The sequence below is a fragment of the Xyrauchen texanus genome, chromosome 36 (genome assembly GCF_025860055.1).
Source record: "Xyrauchen texanus isolate HMW12.3.18 chromosome 36, RBS_HiC_50CHRs, whole genome shotgun sequence".
NCBI lineage: Eukaryota > Metazoa > Chordata > Actinopteri > Cypriniformes > Catostomidae > Xyrauchen > Xyrauchen texanus.
The window spans coordinates 31,703,014-31,716,384 of record NC_068311.1 but is presented as its reverse complement, the minus strand read 5'-3'; the positions used below and the strand labels follow the sequence as shown (position 1 = coordinate 31,716,384).

Genomic DNA, 13,371 nt, shown 5'->3' with positions numbered 1-13,371 from the left:
AGTTGCTATCCTTAATAATCTCTTTATTTTCCTTATTGCTTCTACTCTGTTTATTTTATGTTTATTTTATGTTACATGTTGAGTGTCTGTTTGTCAAGTGTAGTGATATATTCTAGTTCCTTGTATTAAACCCAATTATATGCTTGATTGTCTGTGTGTGTTGATCATAAGACAAAGCCTCTTTAATGTGTGATTTTAAGCTACGAGCTGATATTATCAAAGTAAGTTAACGTGCTTTGATGAGTAAGCTTATAACTAAGAATAAACCTTCAAGGGAATTGATCAGAAATATTTAGCAAAGCTGTTCGCTGGATGAACTGACTGGTTGCGGTAGCCTACGGGTCAATTCCATTGAGGGTTTAATTAAATTAATATAGCCTGTCTGCATATAATGTATATTCCTAATTAATTATAATTCGTGGTGTTTAATTATCTATATATATTTGAAGCAGACTCCTAGACTACTATAAGCCCCTTTTGGGGCGTTTTTACAATGTGTATGGGTATCCGGGTCAAATCGTCTGATTAATCATTGATTACGATCATTGAAATTAATTATACATTTCCCCAAACCTGACCTGCATACCCTACAGGTTCCTGCTGAGATATTTAAATATGGTGGATCTCCTCACATAGCACCTTCACCTCTTCATCGTATCAGTCTGGCAGTCGAACTCTTCCTCAGGAGAAGAAAGATGCCGATATTGTAGTGATCTACAAACAGCCAGGGATTCTGCCTCCTCTCTGTTGCAGAAAAGGTGACACTCAATAGGTTAATAGAGCACAACTCACTATGCATCCTTCCAGAAACACAATGTGGTCTCAGGTAAGGAAGATGCTCCGGTGACATGATCATTGTCATACAGCAGCTACAGGAATAAAGTAGAGAGCAGCAAAAAGACCTTTACATGGCCATTATTGACCTATCAAAAGCCTTTAGAAAAAATATCAAAATAACGTTGAGTTCAGAAAGTGAAAGAATGTTCATCATAGTAGTGTATTTAAAGTAATTATGCACAAGTCAGCCAATCAGATTGGAGCTTGAAGTTTTGAGAAAACTCTTTGTGTATGCAGTCAGTGTGTGTCTGACTTTGAACAGACCGTCTTCAAACTAGCAGTAAATTCAGCAGCTGTGAAGATCAACACATTCACATAAATCCATTCAGTGATGTTATCTAATTGAATAAATACACTTTATGATGCCTCACAACACTTTCCAAACAACAACCCATAGACTTGCATTAAAGGATGTACACTCAACGATGTGCAAAACAATACACGAAAATCTATTTTTACATTCGATTCAATTTCATTGTTTCATTGTGTGTTAATTGTAATTTTATATTTGTGGAATAATTAATGCTTCTCAACAACTTCTCTGGTGATGTAATGTGGAATAATGAAGGCCTCTTTTATGTATCTCTTGTTGGGGGTAGCTACAGCTGCTCCCTGCTCTAAAGATGTTCTAAGGAATGTGTTTTTGTCTCACGTTTCGCACGTAGCTCAAACATGTATGTCACCCCCATATAAGGTAAAGAACTATTTCATTGGTGAGGGTCCAGTGGAATGTGGTTTTCTGGACCATAAAACAGAGTGTTGGGACAATAAACGTTGAAGAAGGATTTGATAGCATTGGTTCTCTGTGTCAGTAATTTCTTCCCTCAGCTGAGCCGTATCGAGACGGGGATTGCAGATCAACAAATAAATTAAATACATTGGATGACAAAATTATCTAACAGTTTGGGGGCTCGTCCGGGATCTCTCCAGACAGGTAAGACTGATTTAAGTATCAGGTATTCCTGTCTGATGAGAGATTGAATAAAATTGAATAAAACTTAGTTTAATTTGGCTCGATATTAACTCCGTTAATAACTCTGCTCGGGGGCCCCTTCAGAGGGATGAATTTGCCTTATTATAAATAGGAAGGAGGGTTTTTGTTCTATTATAAATAGGAAAAACCCCACGACCAGCAGCAGCAGTTTTAAGGATATCCTTATTCTGGTATGAATAGGAAGAGGACGGTAATTGTCCTAAGGAAAAGACGGAGAGAATTTGATCTGCATTATTGATCTGCAGGAACCGTGTCGATCGGGAAATTGTTTGTATTATTATTATTATTATTAAAAGGGTGACATTATGGGACAGGAAATAAGCCGCCCGTTATCTAAGTAAAATCCAAATAATGGATGTTTTGAAATAAATAATATTATAATACTGAGCCATCAGCAATTTGGCTGGGTGGTCAGAGAAAGGAAAAAGGAGGAAAAAAGAAAAACGTAGTTAGATCAATTCAGAAGTAAATCCAAAATCTATGGTTAAAAAGGGTGAACGGACCCTCAGTGAGATTATAAATATATAGTAATAGTATATATAGAATCATACGATGAGTGGAAGAAAATAAAACTATTCTGGGACATAGGTCCTGAACAAAAAGAGACTAATTAAATGCATGCAGCGGTCTCTGTTTCAAAACAAGCCACCTAAACATGATATTATAGTGAACAAAGCTTTAACCCCTAGCTAACCAAAGACACCATGCACTGTTGTATCCCGATTTAACACAATTTAAAGGGTAACTCATTCAGCTGCAGCCATGGACGTATTCGATTCAGATTCAAAGAAAAATACGAGCAAAGATACAACAGCTGCATTTCTTTAATCAAGTGCCCAAACGGATATAAAATCGTTTCAATAACATTGTCAGAGACGCTGAATAAATGCAAAGAATTACTATATAAAACCGCATACCTTTATCATCGAAACTGGCGCATCTAAAAGATCATTTACAGCGCATTGCTATGAGGGCTCTATTACAGGACGCACTCTGAACTCTGTGGGAATGAATGGCATTCCTGTAAAGTGTAATATGACACCAAAATTCCCCGTAACATCTCCAGATAACACAAACTTGTTTAAAATGCATGATTTTGCCTGACTCGCCTGTAATCCGATGCATAAAATTGGGAAAAATAACTTTTGATTCTAACTAATTACAATTACTGTTTCCCTCAGTATATTTTCAGTCTGTGTATACAGGACATTACGGAGAAGTTTGCAGCTCAACGTCTGACAACACTTCTGCTGCTAAACAGGAAATGCTCAACGTAGACCCAGCGCTATGGGCCGCCCACAAAGATGAGGCGGGCTTTATTGATGTAAGACCATATGTTGCCAAACTCTCTTTAACTTACCAGTATAGCAAACTGCAAACAGTATCCATTTTTCAAAGAAAAGAACAAGGCATTGGCCCAATAATATAGCAATGCCTGTCACAAGGTATTTTGAAACACATTCACTCATCATAAAAATCATCAATTAATCCTATGAAGAAAGCTAATAATACATGGAAATTAACACAAGATTTGAAAATTAATGACATTGTGACCAGTGGTGCCGGATGTGTGCACTACTATTAACTAAATTCCAGCAGACCACACTCATTTTATTATTAGTAATTTGTGTTAATTCAGTGTCAGTTATGCCAATTACACAGCCGCTGTTCACATTCACATATGGAGGCCAATAGTAACAGAATTTAGAGACTCGCCTGCTGTGTTCTCTGCTGTAGTACACGCTACTTTGAAGGACACCAAGCTGCCACCTGTCTATTGCAGTATGCTGACGACATCCTGCTTTCCGGCCCGGACATCATGTCATGCACAGCCACTTCAACTACAGTGTGCAATATATTAGTGAAGGCTGGCTTCAAGACATCAAAAGAAAAAATGCAATGGGTGAAACTGAACTTTCAATCTGGGTCATGAACTACAGAAAGGAACAATATGTCTCTCCACAGACAGAGTGAAGATGATTAATACCTTCCAACACCCTAAAACATAGACTCAAATGCAAAGCTTATTGGGCTTAGTAAACTATTGTCGAGCATGGGTGCCAAACTGCTCGGTATATGACAAAATCCTGAGAGAAGCAACACTCTCAAGGGCTGAGGAACCTATCAAATGGACTGCTGAAATGAACATTACTACCAACTCATGATGAACCCTTTCATCTGTACGTGCACGAGGCGACAGGCACAGCAGCAGCGATCCTCGCTCAGTCCCATGGCGGAACATATAGACCAGTGGCGTACTTGTCAAAAAAATTTTAGAGGCAGTTGCCAAAACCTCCCTGCATGTTTGTGAGCAGTGACTGCTGAGGCGTTGATGGTACAACATGCAGAACGCATTGTACTCTCACATCCATTAGTTGTGCACACCTCTCACCAGATAGGAACAATCCTGCACAACATTACCACGTGACAGCATAACATTGATCGGGGTATCAATTACTAACTAAAGGTGAATTTTCTGACGACACATATAATTGATTCAATCGCCTAAAACATGTACTTTATACAGGCCGGATGTTTCATCATCCGCCCTGGAGGAGGGGAACCATTGGAACGTTGATGGGTCCTGTTTGGTTAAGCTGTAATGGAACTTCCAAATCGAATTATTGAAGATTATTCGCTCCCATATAAATCTACACAAGCTGCTGAGTTGTTTGCGTTGATCAGAGCATGCCATTTGGCTAAAGGTAAATCAATCGATATATACACAGACTCGAAGTATGCTGATGAGGTAGCAAAGTGGGCTGCAAGGGAAGTTGTGGTAAGCCTAGAGCTGAATCAAGCTGAAGAGACTTTTTCCATGATACAATCAACACTGTGGTAAAAGACAATGACATTAAATTGTTATAGGTAAATCCATCTGAATCTGACAACATTGGGCCTCAGATTAAGTGAAATCAAACTTATTGCATAAATGGGGTACAAAATGCAGTAAAATGTATGTCTTGTGTCTTAATGTGCGCACAGAACAACAGACACAAGCCTACGAAGCACGACTCAATACCACACTCGGAACTGCAATTCTAAATGGACAGAAGCTTTCCTGTGAGGTAAAATTATAAAATGGTGAAAATTTGGCAAAATAAATAATACAGAGATTCGGCTGACTGAGCTCAGAATGTCACCGTCCTCTGTTGTTAATCCCTGCATTTGAAATACTAATGGGTAAGCCTTTCCCGACCCCTTGGGGTCAAAGGCAGCTTAGCTTTCTCTCCACAGGTGACACGGAGGTGGTGATTGCAGAATATCTGGATTCCCTCATTAAATATTAAATGGCATAAATGATGATATCTCTCTCCCTCTGCCTGCAGAAAGCCCTATTCATTTGTTCCAAATCAGCAGGTTCTGGTGAAGTGTCTGAAACCAATGAAGTTAGGTGAACCAAAGTGGGCCAATCTGTACTGCCGGTGACCAGAACGGGGGTGCTAACTGACCTTCAACCACAGTGGATCCACGCAAGCCGTGTGAAGCTTGCTCCAGAGGAGGGCCTTACTGATTCGAGGTGAACGGTGAAAGCACTGGAGGAGCTGAACACGCAGCGCCAGTGCCCAACCGGGAATCTGTGAATTAGGAGGACCTGAGGAGGGACCCGGAACAGTCAACATGAAGACATTCCTACTGACACTTTGCATATGGCAGGTGTTCGTGCTTGCCTATGACCATTCAGTATCAACACAACAGCAAGGAGTCGCAAGTGTAATTCCAGTTCCTAGAAATAATGTATGATAGTTTATGTTTTATGGTAATGTTACAGGAAGAGGTTTCTGTTATGAAGGTACGGGTAAACACCCGGAAACGAAGGTACATAGAATGTGATGCCTCAAGTGACCCTGAAGTATATCTAGACAGTGTTGGACAGCCAAGAGGTATTAAATGTTTGGATTAATTCTTGGCTAAAGATGGAGGAGGAATATGTAAAATATTTGGTGACAAATGCTATACATACATCCTGGGTCACATTGATGATGATGGTGAATTCATGAAGGTATGAAAGGAAATGGATAAGTTGAATAAAGGATTAGCTGCTGATAACATCAGGGAAGATGGGGAAATTTTCAATGTGTTTGGGTGATTCGCACCCTGGATGTTTTCCATTATATCGATTGCCATATGCATTCTACTTATGTTATTATTTGGCCCATGTTTGCTACAATTACTAATGCAAAAGATGAATGTAATGATAAACAGGCATAATATCGCCATGCTGCATTATATGCGTGTACCTAACACTGAAGTTGGTTGAGAAGGCTATGTGATCCTTTCAGGATCAAAGTGGGCATTGTGGAATAATTAATGCTTCTCAACAACTTCTCTGGTGATGTAATGTGGAATAATGAAGGCCTCTTTTATGTATCTCTTGTTGGGGGTAGCTACAGCTGCTCCCTGCTCTAAAGATGTTCTAAGGAATGTGTTTTTGTCTCACGTTTCGCACGTAGCTCAAACATGTATGTCACCCCCATATAAGGTAAAGAACTATTTCATTGGTGAGGGTCCAGTGGAATGTGGTTTTCTGGACCATAAAACAGAGTGTTGGGACAATAAACGTTGAAGAAGGATTTGATAGCATTGGTTCTCTGTGTCAGTTCTTTCTTCCCTCAGCTGAGCCGTATCGAGACGGGGATTGCAGATCAACAAATAAATTAAATACATTGGATGACAAAATTATCTAACAATATTGAAATGCATCAATTAGTCTTGAGGACAGTGTGTTATTTCCTCTTTAACAGTGGTGTGTGTGTGTGTGTGTGCAGAGCCGGCCCAAGGCATAAGCGAACTAAGCGGCTGCTTAGGGCCCCGGTGGCCACCAGGGGGCCCCCAAGAGCACATGAAATGACTCTTTTTTTTTGTTTTTTTTGTGATTATACTGTCAATTGACAATGGTAATTATACAAAAACGCAATATTAAATGCAATATTATGTTAACGGGCTGCAGGATGCAAGCACATTCAGACAGCAAAACAGCAATGTCACAAAAAAGGAAATATCCTCTGGTGCAAAGAAGAAAACAGAGGAAGAGAAAAACAGCAAGATAAAGATATGTTAAGTAGCTGGCTAAGTTACGAGCTAACATCAGCTGGCTAGTTAGTTAACATAGCATATGTAGCATATATTCTCTTTTAGGAAAGTTTGATTAAACATCCGTAAATAGCCTTGACATCTTAATATATTATTAGTACAACATATTACTTTCCTGGGTATATATTCTTTGTAATAAAAATAAGCTTCTGTTCCATAAACTTGGTACTGATAACAACTTAACATTATTTACATTAGTCTACCATTTTGGGGTCTTTGCTATTATATTCCAATATCATTATGCCTCAGTTAGCTGTTATAGATTAAGAGTTGTTGTTTAGGTGTACAGATGGCTTGCTGCTGTGTATAATAATTTGTGTTGAGAAAATAACATATTTTGTCAAATATTCTGTCAAATATGTACTCTTATGAAACTTCCCTAGGAGCACTGTTGAAATAGTTTGGACGTGGGACACAACCAACGCCACCTGCCCCAAGTGCCAGTGCTACAGCTGATGATGATTTTTCAACAATCCCAGATCATTATATTTATATGGATAAACCATGCCTTTGTTTTTGACAGACTAATATGCATTACCTTCTAATATGACATCTAACATGGCTAGCTTTTATTTTTATTTTCATCTTTCATCAGATCCATCCTCGGCAGGCGAGGAGCACTTCCCAGCACGTACATCCACTGATGTGGTCATCTATCCTGTCCGACTCAGAAAGGACTGATATGGTAAGCAGAGGGCCACTGCCTATAAAGGAAAACTTCACATTCCCTGAAAAACCTGATGGCCGAAGCTTCCACTACACCTACAGAAAGTCAATTAATGGGGAAATAATGTAAGTGGAGCTGCTCACTTATTCAAAAATAAATGATGCAGTCTACAGCTTCTGCTGCAAATTGTTCTCTAGGAAGTCCACAAAACTGGTAACAGAGGATCAACAGGATTGGGTAAATATAGGTGTGCTACTGATGAGATTTCCTGCTCAGCTTCTGTTCGGACGCTCTTGCTTACTGCTCCGCGCTTTTGCTCTATCGCTTTTATATTTTCATATTTTATCTCCTTTTATCAACTAATTTTAACTAATTTTAACTTAAACAAATGAGCACAGTGCTCAAAAGCTTGGATTACTACAAAAAAAAAAAAAAAAAAAGCAGAATTCTTTTATCCGACCAGCCTCCCACTGAAAGTTTTCATTCCAGGGAAGGGAAAACACAACTGCCTACATTCAAAAGGATAAGAGAAAATGCCTCTTCTGGAATCTACTTGCTGCGCTAACTGCCACAGACTTTTACAAAGGATTGCAGTTCTTGAAACAAAGTTATTTACAGGACCACCAAACCAGACGGAACACACAACAGAGCTTCGTCATGGACGCCCTCAGCATACAGCCGGTGAGTCCCATGAATCTAGTGCTCCTCGACAGGCCATACTGAGTGTAGAGAAACAAACCGATCGACTTACAAATCGATGGCAAAAACAGGGAGCGAGACCAAAAGGCACTCGAGACATCAGATTGTCACGAGAATCTCATATTGCCGCAGTAGCATCCTCTACCCCAGATACGGCTCTGACAAGGAATGCAAACACTGGTTTCCTACCACCGCCTATACATCTTGAGAACAGATTTGAAGTATTAATGAATGAGGAATCCCCAAATGTGATGAATGTGATCGAACACAGACTGAATCAGCCAGTAGCTAACATTGATGTGAACTGGCGCTCAAGGTCGAGCAGACAGCGGCATTCAGCTCAGAGCGCAGCCGGGCCCAGGACTCTGATAGTGGGTGACTCCATAATCAGAAACTTTAGCAGCAGGGATACAACTACATGCTGCCTTCCACAAGCAACAACCTCGGCTGTAAACAGGGAACTTCAGAACATTCTGATGAAACATAAGACTGCAAATCGACTCATCATTCATGTGGGGAAGAATGATATTCATAAAGAGCAGTCAGAACTCCTTAAAAAGGATTTCAATGAACTTTTTGAAACACTTAAAAGACTGAAAGTTCAAACATTCATCAGTGGACCACTTCCAGCAAGAGGAACAAACAGGTTTTCACGGTTGCTTGGGCTTAATACATGGCTGCAAAAACCTGCAATATAAAAGGAGTGAACTTCATTGACAACTTCAATCTTTTCTGGAGTCAGAGGCAACTGTTTCGACAGGATGGCCACCACCCAAACAAACTTGGTTCAAGAGTGCTAAAGGACAATATCTACTTCTCCCTCAATCATCCTTCTGCAGTGTGTGCCAATCCACTCAATCTGAATGGCACACACACACCTGGACACAGTATGAATGATCACAGGACTTCACTTCAGCACCTGAATGGACATGCAGTTGACAAATCACACAAGGACAATGATAACACCACTCAGCCACAACAATTTCTGCTCATGGACACAATCTCATCTGAGCCCTGCCCACAAAGTTCACCACAGACAGACTGTGACATATTAGAACTGCTCCAAGATTCAGCACCCAAGGACGACTTTCTGGAAAACATCCAGGGAAACCAGGACAGCATATTACAGCCCCTCTCACCAGACACGTTATCCCTCTCTCCAGCATCTCCACATCTGTGTTTCTCAGAGAAAATGGAAGAACTGGTGTATGTCAGGCCCCTCAACCACCTGCGGGCCCAGCTCGCCCTCCCCCTCCTCCTGTGAGAGCTCTTTGACCTCTGCCACAACGCCAGGGCTCACACCCTCCTCCATCTGCTCGAGGTGAACCAAAAACAACTGATACCAGCTCTCAGTGATATGTGTTGGGTCCCCGCTATGATAACAGTAACTTTCTCAAATGTTTACAAAACAAGCGGGAACCCAGTGTGCCTGTATCTTTCTCTATTGCTGTTCGATTACATCATAGAAAGTATAAGGCCTTCAAAAGCCGTACAGCAAACCCATCTAATCTGGTGCCTATTACATGCCAAACTAAGATTGCTGTGGGGACAAAAACTGTTAAGTTAGCACTTTTAAACATCCGCTCACTTAAAAATAAATCACTTCTAGTCAACGACTTAATAAGCACATACAACCTGGATTTTATGTTTCTAAATGAAACTTGGCTAGAAGACAGCTGTAGTGCAACAGTCCTTAATGAAACATCCCCTCCTAACTTTACTTATTTGAGTGTCTGCAGAGAAGGTAGACGAGGTGGGGGTTTAGCTGCTCTTTTTAAAGATGTCTATCAATGTAAGCAAACATCATTTGGGAATTACCCGTCTTTCGAATATCTGGGTAGTGTGTTAAAAGGTGCTCCACGCATTTTACTTAGCATTATTTACAGGCCTCCAAAATACTCTCCAGCCTTCGCTGAGGACTTTACAGAACTGTTATCAACAATTACCTCAGAGTTTGACTGTTTTGCCATTGCTGGAGACTTTAACATTCACATAGATAATGCAGAAAACAATATGACAAAAGAAATCAAAACTGTTTTAAAAACTTTTGATCTGACTCAGCATGTACATGGACCCACACACAATCATGGACACACTCTAGATTTACTTATCAGTAAGGGTCTAAACATTTCATCGATTGTTATTAAGGATGTAGCACTATCTGATCATTTCTGTGTTTTCTTTGATATATTGATCTCTCCTGCCATTGAAGCTAGATCTGTGTCTGTCAAGAAGAGATGCTTAAATGAGAACACTAGTGTACTATTTATGAAGGCTATATCTTTAACACCAAGTATATCTGCTGACTCTGTTGATATTCTTCTTGATTCTTTTAACTCAAAAGTTAAAAGTGTAATTGATGATATTGCTCCTGTGAAAGTCAGGAAGAAGAGTGGAAGACAAAAAGCACCTTGGAGAAACTCAACAACAGTGCAAAATATGAAAAGACAATGCAGAAAAGCAGAGCGCATGTGGCGGAAGACAAAACTTGTAGTCCATTATAACATCTACAAAGACAGCATCCATGCTTTTAATATGGAACTAGGCAAAGCTAGACAGAATTTCTTCTCGAATATTATAAACAGCAACTTAAACAACACACGCACTCTTTTTGCGACTGTAGAGAGACTGACAAACCCCCCAAGCCAGATTCCCAGTGAAATGCTCTCAGACAGCAAGTGCAGTGAGTTTGCTTCTTTCTTCTCTGAAAAATCAATAATATCAGAAAGGTGATCAGCACATCCTTGAGTTGTGCTGGGGTCAGACAAATCAAACCACAACCTGAGAAAGTAGTTACTATGTCTGATCTCAAAGAAATTGATGGCAAAATTTTGGAAGAAACCGTACAGCACCTTAAAACATCAACCTACGCCCTTGATGCACTTCCCACATCTTTTTTCAAAAGTGTGTTCAACTGTTTAGAAGCAGATCTCCTAGAAGTGATAAACTCCTCACTTGTCTCTGGGAGTTTTCCAAACTCCTGAAAACTGCAGTTGTCAAGCCCCTCTTGAAAAAGAGCAATCTGGATAAGACCATATTAAGCAACTATAGACCGATCTCAAATCTTCCTTTCATAGGCAAGATCATTGAAAAAGTTGTCTTCAATCAGCTGAACAAATTCTTGAACTCAAATGGATACTTTGACAATTTTCAGTCTGGTTTCCGATCGCATCACAGCACAGAGACAGCGCTCATAAAGATAATAAACGATATTCGCTTAAATACTGATACAGGCAAATTATCAGTACTGGTACTACTCGACCTCAGTGCTGCATTTGACACTGTTGATCACAACATACTTCTTGACAGGCTGGAAAACTGGGTGGGGCTTTCTGGGATGGTCCTAAAATGGTTCAGGTCATACTTAGAAGGGAGAGGTTATTATGTGAGTATAGGAGACCATAAGTCTGAGTGGACGTCCATGACATGCGGAGTCCCTCAAGGCTCAATTCTTGCGCCACTCCTGTTCAACCTGTATATGCTCCCAATGAGCCAAATAATGAGAAAGAACCAAATTGCTTACCACAGCTATGCAGACGACACACAGATCTACTTAGCCCTATCACCTAACGATTACAGCCCCATTGACTCCCTGTGCCAATGCATTGATGAAGTTAACAGTTGGATGTGCCAAAACTTTCTTCAGTTAAACAAAGACAAAACTGAAGTCATTGTGTTTGGAAACAAAGATGACGTTCTCAAGGTGAATGCATACCTTGACGCTTAGGGGTCAAACAACTAAAAATCAAGTCAGGAATCTTGGTGTGTCTCTAGAGTCAGACCTTAGTTTCAGTAGTCATGTCAAAGCAATAACTAAATCAGCATACTATCATCTGAAAAATATTGCAAGAATTAGATGCTTTGTTTCCAGTCAAGACCTAGAGAAACTTGTGCATGCTTTCATCACCAGCAGGGTGGATTATTGTAATGGACTCCTCACTGGCCTTCCCAAAAGACCATAAGACAGTTGCAGCTCATACAGAACGCTGCTGCCAGGATTCTGAGCAGAACCAGAAAATATGAACATATCACACCAGTCCTCAGGTCTTTACACTGGCTCCCAGTTACATTTAGGATTGATTTTAAAGTATTATTACTGGTATATAAATCACTCAATGGGCTAGAACCTCAATATATTGCAGATATGCTCACTGAATATAAACCCAACAGATCACTCAGATCATTAGGATCACATCAGCTAGAAATACCAAGGGTTCACTCTAAGCAAGGAGAGTCTGCTTTTAGCTTTTATGCCAGCCGCAGCTGGAACCAGCTTCCAGAAGAGATCAGATGTGCTCCTACAGTAGTCACATTCAAATCCAGACTCGAAACACATCTGTTTAGCTGTGCATTTACTGAATGAGCACTGTGCCACTGTGTGTCCGACTGTTTGTACTGTATTTTATTTTATTCTAAACTGTTTCAATTATTCTTATTTTTTTATTCTTATTTTAATCTCTTCTATGTAAAGCACTTTGAATTACCATTGTGTATGAAATGTGCTATATAAATAAACTTGCCTTGCCTTGCCTTACTGTTACAATTAAAACCGAAGAAGGGTAAAATCATGCCAGGCAGACATTGGTATGTTGTAAGCAACACAGCTACAACTCATACAATTGATTAGGGGTGTGTTAGATTTATAGTGTGTGAATAATCAAGCATTGACAATATTCAATCATATTGGCGGCACCGAGGGGCCCCAAATCAAATTCTGCTTAGGGCCCCATAAAGGCTTGGGCCGGCCCTGTGTGTGTGTGTGTGTGTGTGTGTGTGTGTGTGTGTGTGTGTGTGTGTGTGTGTGTGTGTGTGTGTGTGTGTGTGTGCAGATGTTTCGTCTCATGTGTCGCCACCCCGCCTGCGGGATGTTGCCGTGGTCTGAAGTCACTGTATCCTCAGACATGACCCTGTCGTCCAGTGCGTCATCATCACCGATGGCTCCGCCCCCACCAGACTGCACAGCCGCAGCAACATCACAGAGAGACTGCTCGAACCCGCCGCCAATAGCGCAGATGATTACCATGACAACGACGGCTCGCGGCGGAATCGTGCAGTGGAGAACCAGTACTCCTTCTACTGA

At 40.5% G+C, this 13,371-nt stretch overlaps 1 pseudogene; it reads left to right on the top strand.

Moving 5' to 3' along the window:
* LOC127629719 (SH2B adapter protein 2-like) overlaps positions 1–13,371 on the top strand; it is a 32,552-nt pseudogene extending 19,181 nt beyond the window's left edge.